The sequence below is a fragment of the Rhineura floridana genome, chromosome 11, assembly GCF_030035675.1.
Source record: "Rhineura floridana isolate rRhiFlo1 chromosome 11, rRhiFlo1.hap2, whole genome shotgun sequence".
NCBI lineage: Eukaryota > Metazoa > Chordata > Lepidosauria > Squamata > Rhineuridae > Rhineura > Rhineura floridana.
Genome location: NC_084490.1, coordinates 16,442,172 through 16,459,223, shown reverse-complemented (window position 1 = coordinate 16,459,223; position 17,052 = coordinate 16,442,172). Strand labels below are relative to the sequence as shown.

Below are 17,052 nucleotides of genomic sequence, written 5' to 3'. Positions count from 1 at the left end.
ATCTATGCACACCTTTATAAAGCACTGCAAGATAGATTCAGCAGCATCAGTGGATGCAGCATTTGGGAGGAAGGTGCTGCAGAAAGTTTTGGGGAAGAGGGAATGTAGCCCCCACACATACCACGCCTGTATAAGTACTGCTCTGCTGTGTACTGAAAGTATTGTATCCTCTCTGGGAGCCTCTAGCGAAAAAGGGAATTTCTTACCTGTGAATTTCTGTTCACAGAGCCTTCCGTAGGATATTCTTTCTGTTCAGGAGTCATTTTACCATGTTTCCACATGCTGTTGGGTAACATGGTTGGGAGGATGTCACGGGTCCTTTTCCGCACCCTGTCTCCATTATTAATGGCCGTTCTGATTGTTTGTTAATGTATGGTTCTACACATAATGCACAGTACCTTGAGGCTGATTTTATCGTTTTAGCGGTTTTTATTTATTTATTTTAGCGGTTCCTCCTACAGGAGTAAACAAGTTTGTATGGCTCTGCCTATGGGCTGCTGTAGGAGGCACCATCTCAAAGGTATTCAGTGCCCTCCAGAAGCCTTTGTGAACAGAAATTCACATATAAGACATTTCCATTTTATCTACTTTCAGTTCTTGGCTGCATGTCTAGACATTGTCTATCACACGGGTAGACTGGGATTTATTATTAGACCTGGGAAGTCTGCAACAGATTAGTACTGGTTTAATAAGGAAACAATTGTTGTAATTGGGCTTGTGCTAATTGCTTCTCTCTCAGCCTCGGTGTGCATCTCCTGTCCATCTCCTGTAAAATGTCACTTAATTGGTTGCCTCTGAGTAGGTCTGGCTTTGTTGGTTACTTTTAATAGTGTTGTGTAGAAGTATATTCCATTTGTCGCAAATGGCTACTCAATTCTAGCACTTGACAGATCCACCGGCCGTGCTGCTGAATTCTCTCTCTGGCTTCACAGTCCACCACAATCCAGCTTATGTAATGGAAACTATCAAGGGTGTCTTCCTTCGCTATCAGAACAGTACCCTCTTCACTTCAAAATTATTATTTGTTTTATTAAAATCCCTTCATCAGAAGAGCAACATCTAAATCTCATTCTTCCCAACAGAGAAAGAAGAGATGCTTACATAGCTTTTTAATTTTTTTAAAATGTGCAAATACAGGTTGGTTAAAATTGTAAGTTGCCAGAGAGGACAAATAGGGGGTGGGTTGTTCCACCACTGTTATATTTATGTGTGTTTAACCTTTTGTTTTGTTTAAGTTTTTATCCTGGTTTTACCTTTTTTATTGATTGTAAGTCAGTCTGGGTTCACTTTTGTGAAGATAAGCAAGTAACAAATTTACTAAATAGACCATACAGCAATAGTTCTGTCTATGACTCCCCAGCATACTTACATAAAGCAGTCCCATTCTATTTCTGCCTCACAATTCAAGTCATGCTGCATCAAAAGTAAACCTTCAAGCTTACAATGTGGGGCATTTCATAAGGAAATAATGTTGCTTTGATTACACATCCCACAACTCTTTATTGCGCGTGCACACACACACACACACACACACAAAGACACACAACTCCAGCCACCAGTGGAGGGATTCATTGATCACACACAGAAACATCAGGGAGGTAACCATCCCCACAGCTTCAAAAATCCAACCCAGTCAAGGGAAGTTACAGTCCAGTCAGCACACAGAGTTGATCTAGTCCCCCACCAGGGGTCAAAATGTAGCAGCTACTTGAGAAGTAGGGCTGGTTCCAAACTCCTGGTACTATTTGCTCCATCTCCTTATATCAGTCTCTGAGTTGGAAGGAGGCATAGGGAAACATGGACTCTCAGCCATCTCCGAATGTATAAGTCAAAGCCCAGCAGGCCAGCAAAATCCAGGAAGCAAAGAACAGATTGGGTGCCATGGAAGCAGCTGGAGTGGAGACCGTGGCAGGTGCCATGGATCCATCTGGAGGGCCACAGATCCCTTCCTCAGAGATTGGCGCTTGTCTCACAGTCACAGCACTGAGTGTCGCATCTGTGACAATGGTCCTGATCCACTCAGCATACATTGAGACATTAGCATAGAGGCCGGGTCGGTTGGGCTCCCCACACAATACCCCCCAGCTCACTATCCCAGCCAGTAGCCAGGCTCTGTCTACTTGACAGGAGAGGGGTCCCCCAGAGTCTCCCTAGAAAGGGGGTACAGGGAGGGGAAAATTTATAGTACATTAAACTGTCCTGTGAAGTATCAGATTGGGTGCGATATCAGACAATGGTCTGAACTGAACCTGAAGAAACAGGTATGGTTCAGTTGACTGACTTGGCTTAGAAGGGCCAAGATCACACCTCGTGACAGATTGTGAAAAAGTTGGACCACCCGCTTGACCATGGAGGATGAGAAGGAGCAGGCTGGTAGCGCAGGCTCAGGAGGCATCACCATCTGAGGGAGGATGTGTGGGGTTGATGGGACAGGACCAGACTAGATAGGGCTGGGTGTCATCGTAAGGTCCAGGTTGGCTAGCACCAGTAGCATTAGAGCACATGCCCTCTTCCAAGACTGGCTCCGCGCTGGCAGTCACTTGACAGAGCTCCACCCCTGGAATGTTCTCCTTAATCCAGTGAACGTTGGTCAGAGTGCATGTGGATATAGATACTAGGCCTTTTGGGAGTTCCCCATCCATTCCCCCAACTCACCACTCCAGCCAACAACAAAGCATTGCCAATATGGCAAGATAGTGGTCCCCCAGAGTCATCCTAGGAAAAACAGGGCAATAGGTAGGGAAGATGTTTATGGTTGAATGTAAGAAGCTAGATTTCAGACCATTCAACTTCACAGGCCAGGGGGTGCTATTTGGCCCCTTATGGGCCAGACATTTGGAGGGAGTTAAAGGGGCCTCTGTTACCTAAAATATAAGTTCAGGAGTCATTCACTTACTTTTTAAACCACACTTTAGTGACGTTTCATCAGATGGTTAATTCTCTGGGTGATGGTTGCAGTGCTGCTCTAACATTTAAAACCCTTGCAACCTTGTAGGTGCAGCTAATCAGGCATATCCTAACTACAACACCATTGGTTGGCCAGGATTGGGGTGACTGTTTTGTAAAAGGGACCCATGTGACTCGCTCTGCCACGTGGTTGCAGACCTTCAAAGGATACACCAGCACATGGGATGAACCCCTGAGCCACTGCTGTAACATAAGCACCCTATTTGGGTGTTTACCATACTCACATATAAGCAATTATGTAAGGGGGATTCGGGTAGATGCCAAGATTTGCTCCCTCCGGCACATCACCATTGTTATTCTCCTTAAAGCCCTTTGCAAGCAGAGGAGGCTTCAGTCCCCGTACTGCCCTCAGGGTTGTAACTTCTAAATTGTGCAGGAAGCCTCCACAGCAGATTGAGCTTGTCCACATTTGAGCATTATTTAGCTGTTAATCCACTTTTCCCCAAATCGAATTAGACAGATTCACATCTTTGAAATTGTATATGAGGAGCAACTTTGGTCTTTCTGATTTTTTTGTGTTCGCCCCTGCCTCCTAATCCGTTGGTTCTGTTGTGATAGTTACAGGGCATGGATGCAGAGAGTTGTGCCCCACCTTATTTTTTATGAGCTGAAGAAGAAATGATATCTTTGAGGTAGTGGGCATGGAAAGGGGAGTAGCAGAAAGTGATGATTGATCCACCTCCCCAAAACACCCTTTTTGGAGCCTGATTTCCCCACATTTATTGGATTATCCCCTTATCGGGTACATGCGAATTTACAGAGGGGAAAGCATTGAGACTGGTGTTGTTTGAGGGTAATATATGGACTGCTCAGATTAAATGGAATGGAAAGAGCTGCAAACACACAATAAACTCTGGTGTGGAAAAGCCTGGAGATTCTTTACAGCAGACCTTTGCCCTTAAACTCATGGAGAGCTCTACATGGAATAAAGATGACATGCTTGAGGGGGCAGGGTTTGGCAGGATAATGCCCCCACTCTCCGACACATGATTACTAATACCCACCAGTATGGTGAACACTTGACTAGGGCTATGAAGTCCCTGCATAATCAAGGTAGCAAAGGGATGTAGTTTATACATGGAAGAGGGATTCTAATCCACAAATCACTACAGAACCTTCTTTCCTGATTCTGTGCAACATATAAAGCTGTGCTTAGCTGGCACCTTTGGTCGGCTGAGGCACAACACCAAAAGGGCATCCCCCCTGGCCTGTCCAAAAGAGGCCTGCCTTTTGTATAATGCAAAGCAAGGCTTTCAGCCCCCCATTTTCAAGTGATGAGAGAATAACTCTGCCATCCCCTTTCCCCAATGAGTGGGCCTTCCCAATCCCCCCTCTTCTAGTCTCACCTGGCAGGCATCCTTCTTTCCCTCAGCAAAGCCAGCACAGATCATGTCATCGTGGATGACGTAGTGGTCCTCAGGATCAGGGTTCCGGCTATACAGGCACTTGCAAGTGTCTGTCCCGATAATTGGTACTTCGAGCTGCTGTAGATTCTTGGGTGTGGGAAGACTTGCTAAATTAAACAATAAAATTTAGAGTCAGTGACCAGATGTGGAGAAGGGCTGTCCTGCAGAGGGGGACTGGTGCCTATTGGGACCAGAAGAGTGTAAGGCAGGAGCCCAACAGCTGGTAGAGCCAGAGCCAATGACAGGCAGAGCCAACTAATTCTACTTTTGTCCCCATCCTCCTCCCTAGCAAGTCCTACAAGAGGCAATACTGAGAATAAGGAAGCTGGCAACCATTGCTACCTCCTGGGCAGGTTGTAAGTAAGGTCGCAAAACAGGTGGGGGAGCTGCTTGGTACAGCAGTGGACCAGTCCCCACTGCAGTCCTAGGAGGTTGGATGCATATATGTGTGTGTGTGTGTTGCTGTGTGACGGAGTTAAGATAGGGTTGGCAGGTTCAGGGCCTGAGACTGATCCTGTATCTTTAGGAGAAGAGAAAGTCAGCCAAGTGCAAGGTGGAATTCTCCCTTCCCCCTGCACAACTTTTAAAGATACAGAAGACCTCTTGGAGGCCGGATACAGGATCAGTCTCAGGCCCTGAGCCTGGCAACTCTTAGTTAAGTTCCAAAAAAGAAGTGCCAAGCTTCATTATCCTGGAAGCCAGACTCTGTGTTCTGCAAATGCTGACCCCATTCCAATAACTCTATCTCCATGGGAATGTACAAGAGAAAGAAAGGCACTCAGCACATACTCAGAGGTAGGCTCTTCATTATCATTTCATATCTTCCAGGCCTGTGCCTCCATACTGAAGTTTGGAAAGAGGCTTTTTTTAGGGGGGGGGGAAGGAGAGATGGTGACTGAGCCCCAGCTGTACTGGGGAAACATGAGACTGAGAGTTCCTCTATAAACATCTGTGGCCCCATTCCAGATGTGTTAGTATCATAGCCCTAGAACCGGTTCCTTCACTGAATAAACTGCAAGGCTCCCAGACGAAAATATTTCTTCCTTACTAGATATGCTCACATGTCCCCAGCCAGTGACGGTGCACCTCATGCCTGTGGGGAAGCTGACAGAAGAGGCAGGCAGGCAAATGGGCCGGATTGTGTTGCTATAGGTAACAGGCGTCCTGAGCTTCACCAGGGCAATGTCCGCTTTAAATCCTTCTCCTCTGGTGAAGGTAGGATGTTTGATCAGTTCTGCCACCTGTGACACTATGAGACCAGGTGAGGGGTTATTAAGCTGGTAGCCCCCCAGGACTACATCCATGTCATCAGTATTATACTTTCTGCAGAGATAAGAGAAAGCAACAGGTCTGCATCAAAATGCATTTCTGAGATACAAAAGGCATGTGTCGCTGACTGAAGAAGATCTGTGCTGGATCAGATTAAGGGTTCATATCCAGTCTAGCACCCTATTTCCAAAAGCAGCCAGGTGGATGTCTCAAGGACGCAGATGAACAGAGTGAGAAGGCAACAGTCTTCCACTGAATTTTATCTCTTAATGTGGAGGTTTCACTTAACTAGCACAGGTAGCAGCCATGGATAGACCTTTAATTATGGCATCTGTATGCTGTCTCATGGCATAAAGTTCTCTGGGAAGCTTACAATACATAAGAAAACAAGTTCAAAACAAATATGACAGAAAATCATAATTCAAATAACAGATCTAGCCAAATAGAAAGGTCTTCTCTTGGCACTGAAAAGACTACGCAGATGGCACCAGGCAAGACTTCCTGTTCCATTACCAGGATGCCAATTCCGAAAAGGCCCTTTCCCTGGTAATCATATAGGTCCAGTCAGAGCTTGGAAAAGTTACTTTTTAAAACTACAACTCCCATCAGCCCCAGCCAGCATGGCCACTGGATTGGGCTGATGGGAGTTGTAGTTCAAAAAAGTAACTTTTCCAAGCTCTGGACATGGATTCATTGCCTCATTTTTAAAAAGCAATCTAGGAAGGGCTGTCTAGCTTAAAGCTACAGAACCAAAAGAAGGGAGAGCAGAGACCTTGAAGATGTCCATCAAAAAGTTAGCACCTGGGCAGCAGACTGAACAGCCACACTGATAACCTGGTCACAGACTAACCTACTATGGAGAGATGTACTCTGTTTTAGCAATTATCTCTATTTGCATCCATACCTATAAATTAGCATACGCAAATAATATGCCAGTCTGCATCCTCTTATTCTTTTTTTGGTGATGTTTCCTCTCTTTGTATGATGCATAAGCAGCTGCCCTATATCTAAGCCAGTGATCTTGTGGCAATGAACAGGCACACTGATCACAGTCTAATCTAAAATATTATTGTTGTTGTTGATGATGATGATGATATTATTACCAATATTAAACAGCATTGGTAACAAGGAGGTTCCCTGTAGTACCCCACAGCACAATTGACAGGGAACTGAAATACAATCATCCAATGCTGTTCTCTGACACCAAACGTGGAGATAGGAATGGAACCACTGTGAAACAGTGCCTCCCCCTGTACTTCTTCTGATGAAGGTCCAAGACTGATTCAGAGTAAAGACACACTTACTGTTCTGATGGGGGGCACATGAAGCTAGTCAAACCCCATCCCTTTTTACTGTAAAACCTGGTGGGATCTGCCTGAGTGTTTTTTTTTTTAATTCACTTCAAAGAGATTTTGCAACTGATCAGCAAATCAAGCCATTCCCCCTCCAAGTGTGGCCAATGGAAATGCTTTGCTATGCTCACAGCCTCAGTCTTATAGTTAGGTCTGAACCCAGACTGAAATAGGTCAAGATAACACTGGAGAGATATATTGTATTTCTGTTCTAGCATTTCATCTTGACGTTCACAGCCATACAAATATTATGCCAATCTGTATATACCCTCTTGTCTTTTGGGGGGGTGACATTTCTTCTTTTTTGAATGTGATGCAAAAGTGGCCACCCTACATCTTAGCCAGTGATCCTGCAGCAGTGAGTTTCATAAATTAATGAGATGTATTGGGGGGGGGGGGAACAGCTTCCTTTTGCCTCTCCTGGACTTAGGCCAATGATACTAATTAAGCTCTAGGGTAGCATAGTTGCTAAGAGACTAAGTCTGCAATCCAATACATGTCTACTCAAAAGAAAGTGCTATTGGTTTCAGTGGGACTTACTCCCAGGTAAGTGTGTATTGGATTGCAGCCCAAGCTATGAATTGCGGAGAGGGGAATCAGAAGGGGTCAGGTCTTCCGTTCATCTTGCCTCTGCCATCAGTGGTCTTAGGAAAGACATTCTATCTCATCCTGACACCCATCTGAAATATACATATAATAATGTCCTACCATTCAGGGTTATTTTCAAATTTCACAAACATAGAATCATAGAACAGTAGAGTTGGAAGGGGCCTATAAGGCCATCAAGTCCAACCTCCTGCTCAATGCAGGAATCCAAGTCAAAGCATTCCCGACAGATGGCTGTCCAGCTGCCTCTTGAATGCCTCCAGAGTCTGAGAGCCCAATACCTCTCTAGGCAACTGGTTCCATTGTCGTATGGCTCTAACAGTTAGGAAGTTTTTCCTGATGTTATCTTCTTGTTGTGCTTTGAACACTTAGAAACACCATAAATAAATAATTTATGCTAATAAATAATGATGATGATATGATACAATGTTCTAGAATTATCTTATCTACAGTATTCTACAAACAGCTACATTAAGCGTGTCTGCATGCCTTACCAGCCTTTTTTCTATCACTTAAACTCTGTCTCCAAAAGACATTGTGATTTCCCATCTGTGCTCTCCAGCACCCAAAACAGCATCTTACTCCATCAATGTCTTGCACTTACGCAGGGAAACAATGTGCAGCCGAGACCACCCACTGGGGGGCGATGAGGGTTCCTCCACAGAGATGTGTATTACTGATGCTCAAGGAGACCTGCCAGGGCCACTGTCCACTCTCAGCAATCGTGCCACCCATGATCCGCCCCTCTGCAGGCATCCCACAGGATACTGAAGAGAAAAAACATTTTCTAGAATGAAGAAGCAGCATTCTAGAAATCATCACATCACATGTCCTTTTGTACATGAAGATCAAATGATGATGTGGGATGTATACCCAGGGCTCTGCGTGTATATTCTTTTCTTTGTGTGGGGAAGGACCATAACTCAGTGGCAGAGCATCTGCCTTGTACGCAGAAGGTCCCAATTTCAATCTCTGGGGTCTCCAACTAGGGCTGGGAAAGTTCCTTCCGAAAACCCCAGAGAGGTGCTGCCAGTCAGGTAAAGGCTGGGCTCAAGCTGAAATGAAGTTTGCAGGGTGCCTGCAAAGCACTCCACGAAGCCTGACTATCAGACCTTTGCAAGAGGCTTCACAAGACCCAGCTTCAGCAGATTGTCAGCACTTTGCAGGCTGTCTCTTTGTCAGCACAGTTTAATTTCAAGCAGTGCAGGCAAAAAAGAATCACCTGATGTCATGTGAGGACAGGTGACTGACAGGCTGGTGGCCACACCCACCTGCCCAATTTGACTTGCAGAGGGTGGAAGAGATAGCGATTTCACTAGATCCAGTTGATCAATCTTGGTGCAGACAGTACCAAGTTAGATGGACCAATGGTCTGACTCTTGTTCCTATATCCCACCATTCAATAAGAGGTAGAAAAGGCATGTAATTGGACCCAGAACTGAGCATCCTGTGAATCTCTCAGAATTGCATTTTTTAAACCACTGTTTGTTGTCCTAGGGCTGCAGAGAAGCATATGAACATAAATGTGCAATGGCTCCTGAAATCTCAAGCCAGGGGCCTGACTGAAGAAGATTCCCACTGTGTAGCAGACAGGGCTTCAGCGCTGGAACATTACAAAAGAAACTGGTGATCTGTTATGAAGCGCTTTTATAGAGCTTCCTTTTGTAAAGGGTAGATTGATAGCTAAACCTATGAATCTGGAAACTAAATAATCACTGGAGGGAGCAGGTGAGGGAAGATTAAATTAATCTGTGCGGAAACAAGAAGGGTAATCAATGAGTATTATTTATATATTTAATGGTGTTAGTTTTTAAAAAATAAAATAGTGCAATATTTGCCTGTCTCTTACTTTCTTGTGTGCTGGTCTCTCCAAGTGTGCTGGTCTCTTCAATGACTGCAGAGTGGAAGCAGGAGAGGAATACTATGATTTTTTTAAAAAAGTAAGGTATTGGTAGAGTATAAAAACAGTCCAAAACAGTCCAATTACATTAAAACTGAGAAATAGCATTGACATTTTTTTACATTAAAAAAACCAAGTTACCTGGAAATGTTTTCTCACTATGTACACATTAGCACTAAGCAAACCCATAGCTCAGCATGAACAAGCAAATGTGTGGGCTCCAGAAGAGGCGATTGCAACTGTTGTGCTATTCCCTGAGTCCTCTTCCTGATGTGCTGCTCTGAGCTAAGCCATGGTTTGCCCTGGCATATCATCTGGACTTGGGCTAGTAGTTTGTCTCATTCCAGAGACAAACCACGAATTATAACCAAGGGGTTTACAGTTGTGGTTCTTTGGAGTGAGACAAACAACGATCCATCCATACTATACCTGAGGCTGATTTCAAGATTGAATCCACACGCACGTCATGTATTTGTATATGCCACGCATATGCCACTAGGGTTGCCAGGTTCAATCCCTGAGACTGATCTTGTATCTTTAGGAGAAGAGAAAGTCAGCCAACTGCAGGTGTTCTTGCAACTCTGTAATGGGAAAAACCACAAGGTGGAATTCTCCCTCCTCCCTGCACAACTTTTAAAGATACAGAAGACCTCTTGGTTGCCAGGCCCAGCCTTCAAGAGGACTTCTGTATCTTTAAAAGTTGTGCCGGGGGAAGGGAGAATTCCACCTTGTGGTTTTTCCCTTTACAGAGTTGCAAGAACACCTGCACTTGGCTGACTTTCTCTTCTCCTAAAGATACAGGATCAGTCTCAGGGATTGAACCTGGCAACCCTATATGCCACACATATACACATGCAGACACACAGAGAGCATACAAGTCCACTATTCCCAACTGCTTGACTGGTTGCCTGCCCTGGTTATAAAGAGTTTTCATGTCGTCGGAAGTTAGATAACAGAACGTTCACAAGTTCATTGTGCTGTTTGTAAAAGAGCATTGAGGGAGGGACAGCAAAAGGCAGAGCTTAGAAAAGTTACTTTTTTGAACTACAACTCCCATCGGCCCAATTCAGTGGCCATGCTGGCTGGGGCTAATGGGAGTTCAAAAAAGTTACTTTTCCAAAGATCATATGCTCTTTGGTTCCCAGGCCACATTTCTTTCCCATATGCCTTGCCAGTCTCTCCACCAACTCTAGCCTCAATAACTCCCTAGACCCTACTGTGGTCCAAAGTCTTTGATAAAGGACCCAGCTATAGAATCTAAGAAAAACTTAGGACTTCTGAGCATGCACAAAATGTTATTTTTTTCATTAAAGAATAGCCAAAATCAATTCCTACATATCTGGCAGTAGATAATAGGGGTTTCCAGATTAAAGAGTCCAATGTCCAAACAAAACCCTTCTTTGTAAAATATTGAGCAGGATATCTAGACATCTCTTCCATCTCATGTTGCAAATTTTTCCTCCCTGGCAGAGCTCTTGGCCTTTTTACAGCTGCATAGCAGGAAGAAACTCAACAGATGCAGTCCTTTCTGGCATGGAGTTGCAGCAAGAATGGCAAACACTTCCCTTGTGAAATTTCTGCTGTTTTCTGTTAAAGGCATAGGCACGCTAACAAAAAAACCAAGATGACAACCCTCCCTCCCTTCTTCCTTTTTAGCTTGGAACAGGTCCCAAGGAGGACATCAGAACATAAGAAGAGCCTGCTGGATCAGGCCAATGGCCCATCTAGTCCAGGTTCCTGCTCTCACAGGGGCCAACCAGATGCTTATGGGAAGCCCACAAGCAGGATCTATACACAAGAGCACTGGCCTCAAAGGCCATCCCAATGAGGACTTGAATCTTAGGCTGAATTACATCCCCATTGCAACCTGCACACACACTCCCAACAGACACAGAGACCAGCAGTTGGAATTAGGGTTGCCAGGTTCATGGCCTGATCCTGTATCTTTAGGAGAAGAGAAAGTCAGCCAAGTACAGGTGTTCTTGCAACCCTGTAATGGGAATAACCACAAGGTGGAATTCTCCCTTCCTCCTGCACAACATTTAAAGATACAGAAGACCTCTTGGTTGCCAGCCAAGAACCTGGCAGCCCTAGTTAATTGCTTAATCTTCACCTCATGGTTGCCAAACTGGACTTGTCTTTAAAAATGGGAGTAGAAGAGATGGAAAATGGGTAGCAGGCAAAACGCTGGCTGTGGGTGACACTCTCAGAAAGAGAAGTACAGCACCTAGTCTCCCAATGGAACAGGGCACTCAGTCTGTGGTCATTTAACCCCAGAGGACATTAGGAGAGCTGCTTCTTCTGTACTCACCAGATCCAAAGAGCAACAGGACTAGTGCAAGGCCAAAGCCTGCTGGTAGCCTCCCCATTTCTTTGGCCCAGTTTGTTGATTTTTCTGCTGAAGACTGTTTTAGCTGACACTGAAGAGGAGCAAAGGAGAGATAGGATGCCACGCAGGCTGTTACAGGTAGTCCCATAGGCAGGTGGACTGAGCAGGGGAGGCTCTGTCTTTCTCAAATGATGAATAAGGTTGTTCACCCTTGTGGTAACAGGCTGGGGCCTTTTACAGTGACCAAATGCTATTTTTTGGATCAACCTGGACTTTTGGGTGTGCCAAACATGTTTTCATTGTGTTTATATCTCCTTTATGTGAAGTTGCCAAAACCAGATTATGCCACTCTGTAAGCTGTGGGCAATTTGAAATATTTGGCTCCTATGTTCCAGTAACCAAGAAAGCCAAAAATGCTGTCATGGCAAGTGTTACCATTAAATAATAATAATAATGAATACCTGTTCAGGCAATGGGTTTGTTCTGAGTATAACCCATGGTTTCCCTAACAAAAACGTACAAGAGAGTTTAGCTGCAAAACAGCTACCCAACAATAAGGGCTGATGGGAGTTGTTGTCCAACATCATCTAGAGAGTACACTCCACCCTTGCTGTACGCTTGCTATAGTGGGTGGTAGTGAAGGTAATTTTAGTATTTGTGAATGTGCCTTTGTGGTTTTCAGCAGCCGCACTGGAAGCCTTGTGGCTGACATGTCCGCATTTATGTGGCCAGAAATGAGGAACCTTAGCCCTGGGGATCAAATACAACCTCCACCCATGCATGTGGCCATAGCAGCTCAGGGATGTAGCCTCACTGAGAACCTCTTCAAGGTTTGCTTCCAAGTCATTCCCACAGTGTGACTTTTGAAATGTTTCAACTTCTTAATCATAACTCCTTTCCCAATACACCGACAGAGTGCCACAGTATCACAGAGAGACATAGTGTGGGCCACGAGCATACTTCACACAATATATTTTGTTTTTCCAAAGTTTGTCCTATATCAGTGAGTTGTCTTCTATGACTTGCTGCTTCTGCAGTTACTTTTCCTACCATATTAAATTTCCAGTAGTTGCGTTCTAGCAAAACAAACAGATCACTGTCATAAATCACCCTGATACATTTATGATGACACAAGTGACAGCATAAATCATTTGCTTGTCACATAATAATGTCTGTATTCTCATGTGTTGTTTTAAGGTCTCTGTGTTAGTATAAAATACCACATTGAACTAGGGTTGGTATGCCTGAACTTCCAGTTAGCAGAAACATATTTTCTATGCATTTTACCTTGACATACAGTGCACACTGTGAACATATTATATTAATCATTTGCTTTTTGTTTTGCTGGCAACAGAACTGGTTTTGAAAACTTGAGGTATCTTGATGCAGCTATACCTCATGCTTCTCTTGAAGCAGAATTGATTTTGGAGTCATAATGCTGATCAGACGCTATTTAGACATTACTGTGCACAAGCTTGTGGGGTACATATCCTATAATCCCCCCCCGCCAATTGATCTCTTTGAAAGCCACTGGAATGTCCACAACAGAACACAACCATCAATCACATTTACTTCTGGAGTATCCACAATTCTTGCTGACATTTAAATTCTAAGTCTTCAATTTATAGACATGTTTTTTGAAATACACGTCAACCTGCATCTTCAAACATTGATGCTGGAATAGATGCTAACTCCTGCTTCAGTATATCACTCCCTGCCTATTAACATCAGGCAGGTGCCTTTGCAGGTATTCCTTTCAGCACCTCCTTAAACCTTTTTTGTTTAGGCAAGCCTATCCGGACACAGAGATGTTGATTGTTTTAATTTTTTTAGTTACTAGATCCTAGTAGCTGTTTTAATTGTTCTAAATGTGTTGTTAATTATTTGCTTTTCACTGTTTTAATGATAATGTTAATGTTTTCTGCAAAGTGCTTAGAGGTCTTTACATTCAAGCGGTATATAAATTTTATTAAAGAAATAAATTGTCACTGATTCACAAGAAAGGTGCATTACAGTTACACAGGAATATAATAATGGTGTATCTTGTACATCTCCCACTTTAACAGATTGTCTCACAGCTGCCATGGTTGCTATTTTTTTACTTACTGCTTTGTACAAAACAAATCAACTTGAAACTCCTCAGACAATTTGGCCCCAATTTCACAGACTTCATCAACATTCACAGCATCATTGGACAATTTTCTATTGGCCATGTTCACTATGCCATTTTGATTGTATTCTTATTCAGAAGTGAGATGTATGTTGCAAGTATATCTTGAATTTGTTTCTGTCTTCTCCATCAAATATTATATGATATTGGCTGCCTTTATGAAACATCATTTGTTTTGTTCTGCAGGTCGCAGCTCTCTTTTGGAATAGATCATAGAAGCCTTTTTTGAAGTTGACTGGAAATGTGTAGGCTAAGGGTGCACAATTGCAAAGTGTTCAGGTTTAACATTCCTGTCATTCCATCAGATCTATGGCCATTGCCACATTAATGTTGTCTCAGTTATCTTATCTGACCATATGGCATTCCATAAACCTGGCCAATGCCTCGTTATATGCTCATGAAGTGCATGAGAGGGGGGGGATATTTTTGACACGTTCATGATGGAGAGACAATAAATAGTGTAACTGAGGTAATTCCTATGTACTACAGCTGCAAAATATGGTTGCATTCATGCAACAGCATGAAAATAACAGGAATCAAGCAAACAAATACTGGCTTTGTCAGACAATCCAGCACACCTGTATTGTGCAGCTTCCAGTAAAACCCCTTTTCTAGGAATAACATCGTAGTGTTAGAACTATCAACAATATATTGGACAATAACGCCATGAAGAGCTTCCTCTGCTGTTATTCACAAGGCTGGCATGTTCTGTGGAAATTTCTTGCCACATAGCATATGAAGAATGCTGCCAAAAGCTGCTTGCATACCTTCCTGTAGGCCACGATCCAGGCCCGGTGCCAGCGGGTGGCCAGGTCGGGCTCACAGAGCCCCCCCCCCCGAGCCTGGTCACCTCCTCCCATCTTCATTGCTGAGGGGGCCCACCAGCACAGCTACCTCCTCCTCCTCAGCGCTTGCCCTTCCCTTCAGCCGCTGGAGGCTCCACGTGCTCTGCTGCAAGCCCTTCCGCAGCCATCGCTACCAGAAGCACGTTGGGCCTTACCCTCTCGGAAGCAGCCTCAGCGTGGGAAACTTCGCCTTGCAGACATAGGCATGGCTACAGTGTCCACGAGGCAAAGTTTTCCGCACCATGGAGGCCCAAATGTGGTTCTGGCGGTAGTGGCTATGGAAGGACTCATGGCGGAGCACCCAGAGCCTCAAGCTGCTAGAGGCATGGGTGAGAAATGAGGAAGAGAAGGAGGTGGTGGTAGTGGTGCCAGCAGGCCCTTGTAGCAACATCGACAGGTGGGGAGAGAAGATAAGCAGACCTGAGGCTGCTGGTGGTGAGGGGCCCACGGCGTCTGAGGGTCCCCAGAAACCTGGAGCCGGCCCTGCCATGATCAGCCATTAGTATTCCAAGTGACACAACCAATAAATGACATTAAGAAATTCATCCCTCCCCCTCAAAGAATCAGAACTGTCATTTGTGAAGGGTGCTGGAAATTGTAGGTCTGTGGGGGGTATACTACAGTTCCCAGGATTCTTGGCGGGAGGGATGCTTTAAATTTGCTCTAAATGTATGGTGTGTATTTAGCCATGGAACAAAAATTCAGACTTATACCACTGTGACATCCCTACAGTAAATTCGTGTAACTGCAGATCACACATTCCTATGGTATAGATTGGACCTGTTCCCTGTGTGATGTTTCACCTTATATACTGAGGTGAGTATATTATTGTGATCTGCTGAAACATGTCTATCACAGGAACAGATGTCATTTTTTTTCAGCCAGGTGCATTTCCCATCCTTCTTGGTAGGGAAATCTGGTGTGAAAACAATGGTATTCCAGAGCAGAGGGAACATCCATTATTGACTCCATGAAGAGGAAAGCGAAGTCTTGACTTTGTTCTAGTGATATAATTTGATGGGCAAAAACTTTCAGGCACTGCTTGTTTACCTTTGTATTTTGTTGTGGGAGGTTTTTTTTTTGAGGGTCGGTACCTATGTAGTTGAGGTGGCTGGGAAAATTTATTTCAGTATCTGAGTGCTCATCAACGCTCATTACCCGGCAACAAAGTCACTATAATATATTGTTATTGGATTGAGGGATGAGACAGATGATTTCTTTGTGTCCCCTTCAAGCCTGTAATCTTGTATCTGAAGTTGGGATATGAAAGCAAGAAATCTCTCCTGTTCAGGCTAGTTTCCTGTGTTAAGCTAGCATGTGAGTTAATGGATTTGTTGAATGGTCAGGCTGCATATCCAAAGGGGAGCTACTGGAATTCTTTCAGGTGAAGGACCCTCCTGCCCCCATCCTATACTCAATTTTCTGGGAGTAAAGCTACAATGCTAATCCCACATGCCTGGGAGTAAACCCCATTGAATTCAGTAGGCCTTACTTTTAAGTAGACATGGTTAGGATTGTGCTTTAAATCAGTGGGACTTTTGGGTGAACATAGCAAAAGATTGTGTTGTAAATCTTTTTCTCCTCAGTTCTTTTTTTTTTAAAGCAATTAGACAGGGCTTACTTAGGTGTCACTGCTTTTATTTGGTAGGAAACGAATACTGATTTTAAAAAAAGAAAGTTCTGCAATTACCAACTGGTTTTAATAATAAACTATTATATGGGGTGTATGTATTTTTACATCTCCAGTGTGTGTGTGTATGGAATCCTTCCAACAACCCTGTGAGGTAGGATTGGAAACCAAGGCAGTTCACAACAAAAATAAATCCATTTAAAATCCAATAACCCTAAAAAGAAATATAAAACAGTTGCAAAACAGCTTAAAGTGGCATGATTCTTAATTTTTGGTTGAGTGAATAACGTTCCTTATCACTTGACGTTGCAGTCCTGTGCACACTTCCCTGTTTGAGTAAGCCTCATTTAATACATTGGGACTTGCTTTTGAGTAAACATGCATAGGATTGCCCTATAAATATCTTTATAGGTTGTGTAAATAATAAACAACTTTGACATTCATGCTTATATAAATATTTTTTCATACTATGTCTCAATATGTATCTGATTTCACACTATAGTTGTACATTATTATTTCCTCTACATTTTAAGTGTGGTCTTCTTCCTTGGGGTGGTCATAATCCCCTTTGTTGTTTT

At 43.8% G+C, this 17,052-nt stretch overlaps 1 pseudogene; it reads right to left on the bottom strand.

The window, feature by feature from the left end:
• Window positions 1-1,984: 1,984 nt before the first annotated feature.
• On the bottom strand, window positions 1,985-14,972 carry LOC133367496 (prostasin-like; annotated as a pseudogene).
• Window positions 14,973-17,052: the final 2,080 nt, after the last annotated feature.